The following is a 13,161-nucleotide window of genomic DNA, read 5'->3' on the forward strand; positions in this document are numbered from 1 at the left end:
GTTTGTGAGGGCATAGTTAATTCTTCTATCAGTAAACCACCAAACGTTCATTATATTACAAATCCCTAAGGGGGATCCACCAACACATATAACCCTTCAGTTGAACATAATTATCATCATTATGTTATTACCTATTCAGAAAAACCCACAATTGTAAGAACTAACTAATGGGGAACATGCCCTCAACCGGTAAAAAACAGCCCCACATAATTCTCTTTTTTTGCTATAATATAATATAATACTGTTAAAATCTAAGTAAGCCTGGGGGGCCGCGGTGGCTCGGTGGTAGAGCGTTCACCTCTGGTGTTTGGGGTCCCGGGTTCGATACCAGGCTAAGTAAGTTTGTGGTGGACAAACACCGTGTCCATTGGTTTTTTCTCGGGGGTTCTCCCGTTTCCTCCCGCTTCCTATATACTTTTAAGAGCTTATTTTAGCTCCCATATTTAGTTCAAACACCTTAAATTGTTCAGAGTTTGTAAAAACAAACAAACCAAAAAATAATCACCGTCTCCTTTAGCCTAACCGGCATAACCGTGGGACTCAAAAATTTGATTTCATTTTTTTTTCTAAGTAACCCTGTGACTAATGGGAAAGGGACCCGCCAGTTATACTGTTATACTACAAATAGGACTACATAATTTCCTTGTAATACAATACTGTTTAAATCTAGGGTCACCTATAACTAAGGAAAATGGCCCCCGCCAGTTATAGCTATGTGTTACAATACTCGTACGTAATTCTCTTTTGCTATAATACTCGTACGTAATTCTCTTTTGCTATAATACTGTTAAAATCTAGGCAATCTATCTAACAGGCAAAAGCCCCCGTCAGTTATAGGAGCATGTTAGGAATACCCATACATAATTTCATTTTGCTTCCTTGTAATACAATACTGCTAAAATCTAGAGGAACCCATAACTAAGGGGGAAGGGCCTCCGCCAGTTATAGGGTTATACTACAAATAGACGTACATAATTCTCTTTTTTGCTATAAGATAATACTGTTAAAATCTAAGCAATCTATCTGGCAGGCAAGAGCCACTTAGTTGGAGGGACATGGTACAAATAGGAGTACATCATTTCATTTTGCTTCGCGGATATACAACAGGTTTTCAAGTCAAAAGACAGTGTTCAATAACCAATGTATTTAGGGGGTTCCGTAAAATTTTCTTTCTTGACATTAAAGCTATTGTTTGCGCTATGTGGCTACCACCCACGCAAATAACTAACATTCAGTAATATTTACTATTAAAACACAATAATGTTGGGGAAAAGCGCTCCCCCCCAAGACTAAAACATTTCTTTCTGCAAATACTAGTCTTAGTTCAAACATTTGCGTTCCTAAAAAGATTATCAGTTGTGTTACCAAAGCGTAGTAGTATGCCATCTATTGGCAAATGAGCTTACTTAAACAGTTCAAGTCCCATCTGTACAACGTACATATATATATATATATATATATATTAGGTATAACTGATTTAAAGTGATCGGTATAACAGTTAAAAAATCGTAACAAATGAATCAAACATATTGTAATTAAGCATCCTATAATTAAGCAAATAAAACTCTACAAGTAAATGGTCCGTCTTTAGGCCTTTTATTTGTAGGTTCACACTACAAGTGTTCTGAGCTTCTTATTTTTAAAATATTTTCGAAATTATTTGTAGGTTCACACTACAAGTGTTCTGAGTTTGCTTAGCAAACGAACCAATAAAAATAGAAATCGAACCAATAAAAAAATAGCAAACGACCCAATAAAATATTTTAAAAAACGAGTTTGTGTAACAAACGAGAGAATAAATAATCGCAGCGTAGCTGCTATTAGCTTGTGTACCAAGCATAAAAAATGCAAATAACACCGATTTTAAAACGTTCACAAATAAATTTGTTCAGAGTATAACATACGATCCGTAAAAAATAATAATAATAATAATAATAATAATAATAATAATAATAATAATAATAATAATAATAATAATAATAATAATGTCCCTCTTGCATGATTACAAAAAATGGTCGTAGGTTTATTCCCCCGATAATGTTTCTCAGAAGCAAATCGTGTCGTTTTCCAATAATTATTCAAAAAAAAACTTTCATTATAATTAAGTAAATAATACATGGCATTAAAAAGTTCTCACCTTAAAAAATCAGACTTCGTTCTGTTAAATCACTCACAAAAAAAAAGTTCAACACACAAAAGATCAACACACACACACTATGGAACTGTGTAAAAACAATAATAACAAACTTTATTTCAATACTATATATATATATAAGGATTTCATTATGTCCCTCCCCCAAGCATCATGTTTTCACCGGGTTTTCAACCCGATTTCATTAATTATAAATAAATAAATAAGGTCATCATATCCGCTAACATCGTTTATTCATTGCCACAGCGAGAAATCAAAAAATTTCTTATTTTCAAGTTCGTCAACCGCTGGAGAAATCTCATTCAGACAGGGTATCGATCGATCGACATTCAGGACAGGCTATGTACGGTTTTCATCTAATTAAGGAAAAATGCTTACATGTAAAACTTTCATCAGATATTAGATATTCTGCCAAAAATCAGATATTGCCACAAAAATACATCTTCTAAAGGGGGAAGAAACATAAAATTTCTATCTGTCTTCTTCATCACTGCCGATAAGTATCGCAGTGACAATCATCGTTAATGGAAAAATATTTCAGTATGTCATCAGTCAAAGTTCCAACAAACAAGGGAGAAAGTGTCTAAGGTTATTCCAGTACAAGCGGAAATAAAATTAGAAAGTGCATTGACACTCTATACATGCGTGTCACAAGTCATAGTTCTAACGTAAGCAAGGGGAAAGCGTGTAAGGCAACGACCCGGAAATAATGGAATTTACAAAAATAAAACTCTGTTCATTCTAAGACAGCCTTCTCTCAGAGACGGAAGAACAATTCACTCGCTCCGTATTTCAAACTTGGCTGTAAACACGGAGTTAACTATAAGGAATAAACAAATCAATAAAACGATGAATAAATCATACATACACACACTTCGTATTTCCCATATGTTTTTTTTTCTCGCCAATTTACATGTGAGAATTGCAATAATTCTCAGTACAATACAATATACATCGCCGGTGCTTGGGGTCCCGGGTTCAGTCCCCGTACAATACACCATTCATCTCTGGTGCTAAGGGTCCCATATTCAATCCCCGTACAATGCAACGTTCATCTCTTGTGCTAAGGGTACCAGGCTCATTTTCAGTACAATACAGCATTCACCACTGTTGCTAAGGGTCCCATATTCAATCCCCGTACAATGCATCGTTCACCAATGGTGTTAAGGGTCCCGGGTTCAATCCCGGTGCGTATCACACATTATAAGTGTTCTGAGCTTCTTATTTTTAACAAATAAAATAATCACCATCTCCTTTAGCCTAACAGGTGGGACTCAAATATTTCATTTTTCCAAGTTATATATATTTCTCGAGTAAATTTATTACGAGAGGTTAAATTAAATCCATTTGTATAATATCTTTTTATTCTATCACATATTGTTCGTGTAATCTTTTATTCTCTCTCTCACATATTGCTCGAGTAAATTTATTACAAGAGGTTAAATTAATAAAAACCGAACCGTTAAATATATAGGAGAATATCTTTTTTTATTCTCTCAGAATGACGTATCAACAGATTTAATTCAAATTTCCATTATTATTTTTAAAAATAGCCAGTATAAAGTCTCTACAAACACGTATACAAACTCGAAAAAGACCACATGACCTTTCCATGTCAGCACAACTAAAAACAGAAATATAACAACTTTCCAATACACGTAAACAGGTCATCAAACCCTAATGACCTAACCCAACCGGCTGCCAACACAGCCCATTACTTTCTATATTAATTATAGTACATAACGGTACCCGTAGAATACTTTGTCTGCTTCTACTGGATACATCTGAAATAGCAACAAAGAAATATATAATGATTTCTCTGGATAATTTGGATTAGTCCAGAATTCGAACACACACACGCTGGTAAGTCCAACATTTTTTTTAACTTCTTTCTTCGGATTCCCAATAAAGTTGACTACTGAAAAGCTGAGTTATAGATTCTGTATTAAAACAACACCTTCGCTAGACATGTTCAGTATACACATTGTCTTACATACAGAACAATACATTAGTTATTAATGCATGTCTGAAATAATAGTGCTTCGTATAGAATTTTACTTCATCCAATCGCAATAGCACAAAGATAAAAAATATTGCTAGGGATAATGTTCTTATTACAGAGAAAAAGAATTAAAATGACTTAACATTAACAATCATTTTCTTTAAACAGAGATAATATTTTATTATAATTTATGGAAGAAAGAAATAATTTGTAGTACAGTATCTTTATTAGGGTTATATATTCGTACAAAATAATGTAAGTACAACTGAGTCTGTCTTCAGAAAGGGCGTACTTTTAGCCACAACCTACACTGCTTCTTTTGAGTGTCTTTCAAGCAGAATCCTGGTTTGATGCACGAAATACCTGCAACAAAAATCAGAAAATATTTAAAATGTTATATTCAGTGTGCTTAATTTGGTTGTACTTAACAATACAAAGTATCTTAACATTTTTGAGATTAAATGGACAAAATCTGTTCGGTCAGGTATGGACTTTTGGGTTGCACGTAGAAAAACTATGAAGTGTTTATTGATGCTGAACAACAACTCAAAATGTATTACCATTCAAAAGTAAGTGGGTACCTCAATGGTGTTCGGGCTACCATGGGGTACCTAATGTCTGTATTTTTTAGATATATGAAAATATATGTCTCTAAAATGTAAGGAACTGACATCTGTTTACCGAAAACCTCAACTCGGTAAGCCTTATGGATATCGAGATATGGGAAAATAAAGAGCGACACTACAGAACTGTGGAGTTTGCGTACTAGATGGTGCAGTTTCGGAAACGTAATTACGAGGGCTTACAACAACCTCAAAAGTAGTTTCAATTAAATACACTACACACACGCCCTGATGGGGGTTTTCGGGTACCATGATATTCCCAGAACTCTCATTTCTAAATATTCTAAAATATGTCTTAATAACGTTTTAAAGAACGTTAGAGGTGTGTGTTTACCGAAACCGCAAGTCGGTACGCCTAACAGTTACCGAAATATGGTGAAATAAAAAGCGACACCATAGGTACGTGGAGCTTGCATATTAGACAGTACAATTTAGAAAATTAATTAAAATATGACTATCAAGATATTGTCAAATAAAGGGAGGATCCATATAGTTATGGGGTTTTCGTATTAGGTGGTAAAATTTCCGAAACCGGTCATGGAAAGTTAATAAGCATCAGTAGCAATTTCATCTTAAAATAATTAAGTATTTCCATGGAGTTTAAGAACATCATGGGGTCTACCAAGATTAAATTTTAAAAGTTTTGTAAAATATATTTTGACATTTGTAAAGAGTATTAGAAATATGTATTTACCTAAAAGTTCCAGCTAGTATATCTAGCAGCTAGAGAGACACCATACAATAAAAGCGTATTAGATCTTGAAATTTCAGAAAACAATTATTGATCCTAACAAAAGTTAAATAAGATGGTACTTATATGGATTGAGTGAGTACCTCAGACTCGTCAGTACAATTTCGATCGAAAGATTAATTCAGCTCTAAATTTTCTTTGGACAATTCCAAGCGTTCATCGGGCTCTGAAATAAAGTGAACATTTTTTGTCAATATCTAATACAGCAAGCGAGATATAAGGAATTATGCATTTTATGACGTCGTAAAAATAGAGACCCACATGGATTTGTACTTTTGAGTATTTGCTGTAAGAAGAAGAAATTTCAGAAAACAACCGTATATACCTTAATAGACAATTAAATGGGCGAGGGCACGATGGCTTAGGGGTAGAGTGCTTACCTCTAGTGTATTGGGTTCTTGGTTCGATCCACGGTCAAGTCAGTTTGTAGTGCACATCGTATTCGTGGGTTTTCTCGGGGTACTCTCTTTCCTCCCACCTTTGCATTCCATCATTTCTGTCAACAACATTCACTTGCTTTAATCATAATCTCCCTGAGACTAAAATGCATAATCGTGGGTCGCTACTCTGAAATATTTCCTTTTATTTAATTTTAAAATTAAATAGGGAGTTAAGTATGATCGTATCTCTACAGGTTAAGTGAATACTCCAATAGTTTCTGCAAAAAAAGATTAGTTAAATACCCTACCACTAAGCTACTGTGTCCCCGCCCACTGAATTGTCTATTAAGGTATATACAGTAGTTTTCTGAATTTTTTTTCTTATAGGAAAGAGCCAAAAGTACAAATCCGTAAAGATCTCTATTTTTACGTCATAAAATATATAATTCCTTATATCTTGGTTACTATCTTAGATATTGACAGCGAATTTTCATTCTTTTGCACAGCTCGATGAACCCTTGGAATTGCCTGAAGAAAACCTAGGACTGAACTAATCTTTCGATCGAAATTGTACTGAGGTACTCATTTAACCCATAGAAGTACCATCTTATTTAATTTTGTTGCCACCAATAATTGTTTCCGAAATTTCAAGATCTCGTACGCTTTTATTTCACAGTGTTTCTCCAGATGTTAGATGTACTAGCTGGAAGTTTTGGGTAAACACATATTTCAAATACTGTTTACAAATGTCAGATTATATTTTCAAAAGCTTTTAAAATTTAATTTTGGTAGACCCCATGATGTTCTAACACTCCATGAAGATATCTAATTACTTTAAGATGAAATTACTACTGGTGTTTATTAACTTTCCATGACCGATTTCGGAAATTTTAGCATCTAACACGAAAACCCCTTAACTGTGTTGGTCCTCCCTTTATTTGACAACATCTTGATAGCCGTTAGTCATATTTTAATTCAATTTCCGAATTGTAGCGTCAAGTATGCAAGCCCCACATACCTATAGTTTATTTTCCCATACCTCGGTATCCATAAGGCTTACCGAGTTGCAGTTTTCAGTATAAAAAAAAAATCAGTTCTTTACATTTTAGAGACATGTATTTCCATATATCTAAAACGCAGAAATTAAGTACCGCATTGGAACTCCATTGGAGTACTCACTTACTTTTGCATAGCAGGGTAAAAACGCCAGTGGTTCTCACTTTAAGGTTGAAAACATACTATTTTGTCTCTTCTCTGAGCATCGTGAATCTGTCGGAGCTGTACCATAGTTGGAAAGACTCACTGATCCTTCCTATAATGACCATGTAGTTAGAATTAAAAAAGGAGTAGCCGTTGGAGGAAAAACAATATTTTAAAATCCTTGCACCAGTAGTCGTCACCTTAAAATCAAAATGTTCCAGTAGTAGTCAGGATTTTCTACCAGTGTTCGTCACTCAAATAACTTGACATAATTTATTCAAAAACGCACTGTGTATCAGTTTAGGGTTAAGAATACAATATAAAGTAGTAAGCTTAATAACTTTGCATCACTTTTAGCACTCAAGAAATAAAATAAAAACGTTTTTACATACTTTTTAAAGCAATTTCAGAGAGAAAAATGTTAACTGAATTCAAACGTTAACTGTATATCACTTCCACGTTAAGAGTACAATATTAAATACTATGTTTAATAACTATACGTCACTTTAAACTCTCAAGAATGAAAATAAACGTTTGTACATACATTTTAAAAACAATCTGAGAAACAAAATAAGTTAACTGAATTCAAAATTTAATTATACATCACCTTAAGCTTGAGAATACACTATAAAATACAGAGATTAATAAAAAATGAAATCTTTAAGTTTAACGTCCCACGATTATGCCGGTTAGGCTACAGGAGACGGAGATAATGAGAAATGAGTGAAATGGTGGAATGAAGAAAGTGGGAGGAAACGGGAGAACCCCGAGAAAACCCACGAGCACGGTGTTTGTCCACTACAAAGTCCACACGGCGCGAGTTGGGATCGAACCAGGGACCCCAAACACCGGAGGTTAACACTCTACCACTGAGCCACCGCGCCCCCTGAGATTAATAATAATGCATTACTGAAGAATGAAAACAAAAATGTTTTAGCTACCTATATTGTATTTACATGTTACCGGTATTTCTCATTAACTTTTTTTTTTTTTTTTTTGATACCTCATGATCAAGTGTAGGGATGCACAAGAGAAAAGATTTGAGATTGTCTCCTCTCGAAAAGGTGCCGCGAAAGTTATGTCTCGTCTCGAAAACTGGATCCGTTTCTATTGGAAGAGCTCTATCTCGTCTCGAATTTCGTAACAAAAATTCTGTCTCGTCTTGTCTCGTGCGCATCCCTAATCAGGTCCATAGCCAAAAACTTCATTTCGGAGGGGGTTCGATAGGGCTTTGGGATATCCGAATTTAGATATAGATAATCGATATTGACAAACTATCGAAACTTGTTCGAAATATCGAAAAATACAGCAATATCGAAATATAAACAATATCAAAAATCGAAAATATAGAAATATGAAAGAGATCAAAAATATGGATATATCGATCAAAAATGGATATATGATCTTGGAATACGATTTGGTGGAATAATGAGGGAGAAAAATAATCATTGATTAAATATTAAATTGAAAAGAAATAAGAGCCTGACGCTCAAATACTTATCTATCCGGCACCCATCTTGATCCCCATAAAATATCATGAAGTGCTTGATTGATTCTAAACCCAATAATAGTAATAGTAATTTAACAACAAACACAGAATATATAATTTACGCACCTTGAAATGTAGAAATTAATGATTGTAATCCCCAGCTTTCCAATAGACGTTTGATTTCTCCAAATGAAGATTCGGATATCTTGTTTCTTCTCAAGCAATAATGGGTTACAATAATCAGTTGCAGTCCAAAGCCAAGTCACTAAGTTAAGCATGAAAATAAAGAATTCATTAGTTAGATGCATACAAAATCCTACGCATATAAATCCGAATCTACTTGTATTAAATTGTAAATTTAAACAAACTAAATTATACTACTTTGGAAAGCGTCTCCAAATATAATGTTTTCATTCTAAAGTGAAGGAATTTTTAAAATCGGATGACCCGTTTGCGCTGTACACTCGCTATGCGTCCAATGTGAAATGAAAATGCAACATTGCCATTTACCTGGACCCACAACGTAAGTGAGTGAAGTTACTGTCTTTTACGCTAACATGTCGATGGCCAGCCCCCGTTTCAAACAGTAACTTCATTCACTTATGTTGTGGGTCCAGGTAAATGACAATGTTGCATTTTCATTTAAAATTGGGTGCATAAAGAGTATACAGCACAAACATCTCGTCCGATTTTTTTTAAAAAGTGTTCACTTTAGATTGAAAACGTCATATTTCGAGATGTTTTTCCTCTTACATTTTGTTGTAACTCTGATAATAACAGAGTTATCCTATGTCAGGGAACGTTTGAGACATCCTGTATACATCATAAGAAGTTCCTTTCTAAATTCTACACGGATGTGGTTTCATTGAATGTGAGGTGGGTGATACACATTAGGCCTTTTGGGAGTACGTCACACGGACGACCGTAATTTTGTGTTCAAAATTTTTATGAATTGATGGGATATGTGATACATATGGCCACGGACTAGAATTTTCTCAGTATGTCAAATATGCAATCAGATTTCATGCAGCTTAATTTGGTGAAAAGCTATTGCCAATTGAACGTTACATTTACCTCTTTCTTGCAGATGTTGAACCATGCCGTTAGCACGTGAGGAATGGATCGAAATAATCAAACTGTGGGGCGGGAGGAGTATATGTGCAGTGGTTGCCGATTGCAGTCATCCACAATGTGACTCTGTGTCACATGTTTCAGTGTCACAGTAATTAACTAAATTTGAGAAGACGGGGACATTCGTGAACATACATCGTAGCGGTTCAAACTCGCGGAACCTTTTTCCTTCCCCATTTTGAACCGGTACATGAAAATGCCATTTTCTCCATGTTTGCCTGCGCCGATTTTGAACATTCCTTCACTAATCGATTTCTCTCGTCGAGTACTACAAAAAACAGTTAAAATCTCGCGGGCCCTTTTTTCTTCCCCATTTTGAACTGATACATGAAAATGCGATTTTCTTTATGCTTGCCTGCGCCGATTTTCACAATTCTTCACTAGTCGATTTCTCTCGTCGAGTACTACAAGAATCAGTTAAAATCTCGCGGTTCTTTTTCATTCCCCATTTTGAACCGGAACATAAAAACGAGATTTTCTCTATGTTTGCCTGCGCCGATTTTGAAAATTCCTTCACTAATCGATTTCTCTCGACGAGTACTACAAGAATCAGTTAAAATCTCGCGGAACCTTTTTCCTTCCCCATTTTGAACCGGTACATGAAAATGTTATTTTCTCCATGTTTGCCTGCGCCGATTTTGAAAATTCCTTCACTAATCGATTTCTCTCGTCGAGTACTACAAGAAACAGTTAAAATCTCGCGGGCCCTTTTTTCTTCCCCATTTTGAACTGATACATGAAAATGCGATTTTCTTCATGCTTGCCTGCGCCGATTTTGACAATTCTTCACTAGTCAATTTCTCTCGTCGAGTACTACAAGAATCAGTTAAAATCTCGCGGTTCTTTTTCATTCCCCATTTTGAACTGGTACATGAAAATGCGATTTTCTCCATGTTTGCCTGCGCCGATTTTGAAAATTCCTTCACTAATCGATTTCTCTCGACGAGTACTACAAGAATCAGTTAAAATCTCGCGGAACCTTTTTCCTTCTCCATTTTGAACCGGTACATGAAAATGCCATTTTCTCCATGTTTGCCTGCGCCGATTTTGAAAATTCCTTCACTAATCGATTTCTCTCGACGAGTACTACAAGAATCAGTTAAAATCTCGCGGAACCTTTTTCCTTCTCCATTTTGAACCGGTACATGAAAATGCCATTTTCTCCATGTTTGCCTGCGCCGATTTTGAAAATTCCTTCACTAATCGATTTCTCTCGTCGAGTACTACAAGAAACAGTTAAAATCTCGCGGGCCCTTTTTTCTTCCCCATTTTGAACTGATACATGAAAATGCGATTTTCTTCATGCTTGCCTGCGCCGATTTTGACAATTCCTTCACTAGTCGATTTCTCTCGTCGAGTATTACAAGAATCAGTTAAAATCTTGCGGCCCTTTTTTCTTCCCCACTTTGAACCGGAACATGAAAATGAGATTTTCTCTATGTTTGCCTGCGCCGATTTTGAAAATTCCTTCACTAATCGATTTCTCTCGACGAGTACTACAAGAATCAGTTAAAATCTCGCGGAACCTTTTTCCTTCCCCATTTTGAACCGGTACATGAAAATGCCATTTTCTCCATGTTTGCCTGCGCCGATTTTGAAAATTCCTTCACTAATCGATTTCTCTCGTCGTGTACAAGAATCAATTAAAATCTCGCGGTCTTCTTTTCTTCCCCATTTTGAACCGGTACATGAAAATGCGATTTTCTGCATGTTTACCTGCGCCGATTTTGAAAATTCTTTCAGTAATTTATTTCTGTTGTCGAGTACTATAAGAATCAGTTAAAATCTCGCGGGCCCTTTTTTCTTCCCCAAGCCAATATTTTTGTATATTTTGAATGTATTCAAGTATGGAACAAAAGTATTATATAATTCCCTTAGTAGGTTTCTCAACTTCATATTTTTCAACTTAAATTTTATTTATTTTAATTATTTATTTTCTTGTGACTCAATATTTAATTGCAATCGTTCATTGGGGAGAAGGGTGGCCATTCTCAAATATATAAATATAGTATTCTTAAAATTTATGTGTTCTCGTACTATTAGTTTCTTCCACTAGACCTGGAAATTGAAAAATTAATACCTGGAAAACCTGGAAAATTCAGGGAAATTGAGTTCCATATTTATGTATGAACACTGCTATTTACAATTTTTTTTTTCGAATAGGGAGAACTGTACAAAAGGGTGTTTTGGGAATGGTATAACAATAGGTTTCTGGGAGTGTGGTTCGAAATGAAATCTTTAAGTTTTACGTCCCACTATTATGCTGGCTAGGCTAAAGATAACGGGGTGTTGTTCGCAGTGTTGAATTCAGACATTTACACCCGGGGGGGGGAATGTCAACTGCTCGGGGGAGGGTTATTTTTCTGTATTTTTTTCAAGAAAGCAGCATATTTAACAATTCCATTCACATACACATCTTACCTAATTTTGAGACTAATTGCTGATAAATATTCAATGAGATTATAATTTTAAGAAAACAATCGTTTGATTTCATCTAAAACATTAAATAAAGACTGGCAAAAATAGTTTACACTAAACTTTAACTGCTATTTACAGTAACTATTTTTATTATTTCCTATATTCAGTAATTACTGTTTGTTACTAATGTAAAAATTTTTAAAAAGATTTAAATTAACTGAAATATTTTTTCTCCTAAAACAAACATACTTAGGAATATCTTAATAAAAAGTTATCATTCTTTCTCACTCTTCTGATTCTAAATCAAACATATTAGCCTTGGTTTCTTCACTGCATATACATCAATAGTTTAGTTGACGAAATCTTCAATAGGATTAGTGCCGTGTCGTGGAAAATCAGCGCTTGGCGCGAGAGTATACGACGGCATCCCCGTATATATGAGTGAGGTCGACAGACCAGCCGCCAAAGGTGGGAAAATTTTAAAAAGTAAACCCTGCTTTTCCTTGATTTTGAGCACTTTTCATTACTTTTTTCCTTTCATTTTATATATGTCCACATGTATTTCATTCCTCTGTTTTTCTTTCCTTCTTTTCTTTTCTTTTTCCCTCCCGAATTTTTCACCCCTTACTTCGGCGCCCGGGGCCGTCGCCCCGCTTGCCCCTCCCCCATGGAACGGCACTGAGCAGGATCTTGGCCACCTTCAATAGCAATCTTTCACTTATATACTATTATCATATTGATAAATTCTATATAAGTCTCTAATTAAGGAGGGATAACTGTTCCTCCCTGATCCCTCTAAATGACGCCCACTGAATCTCACCCTTTAACTGAATTATTTTTAATTAAAGAAAGATGTGTTTACTTTAACAATCGTAAAACACATTTACGTCTGTTACTTCCGATGCGAGAAATGGGATTTAGGCGCCCTATTTCAAATAATGTAGGAACTGTATATTTTCAAGAACTGAAGTCTGCTGACATGAGAGATTATATGGAATGATCGAAAGATCTTCCC

Source organism: Thermobia domestica, chromosome 7 (genome assembly GCF_964235325.1).
Source record: "Thermobia domestica chromosome 7, izTheDome1.hap1.1, whole genome shotgun sequence".
NCBI classification, from domain to species: Eukaryota; Metazoa; Arthropoda; class Insecta; order Zygentoma; family Lepismatidae; genus Thermobia; species Thermobia domestica.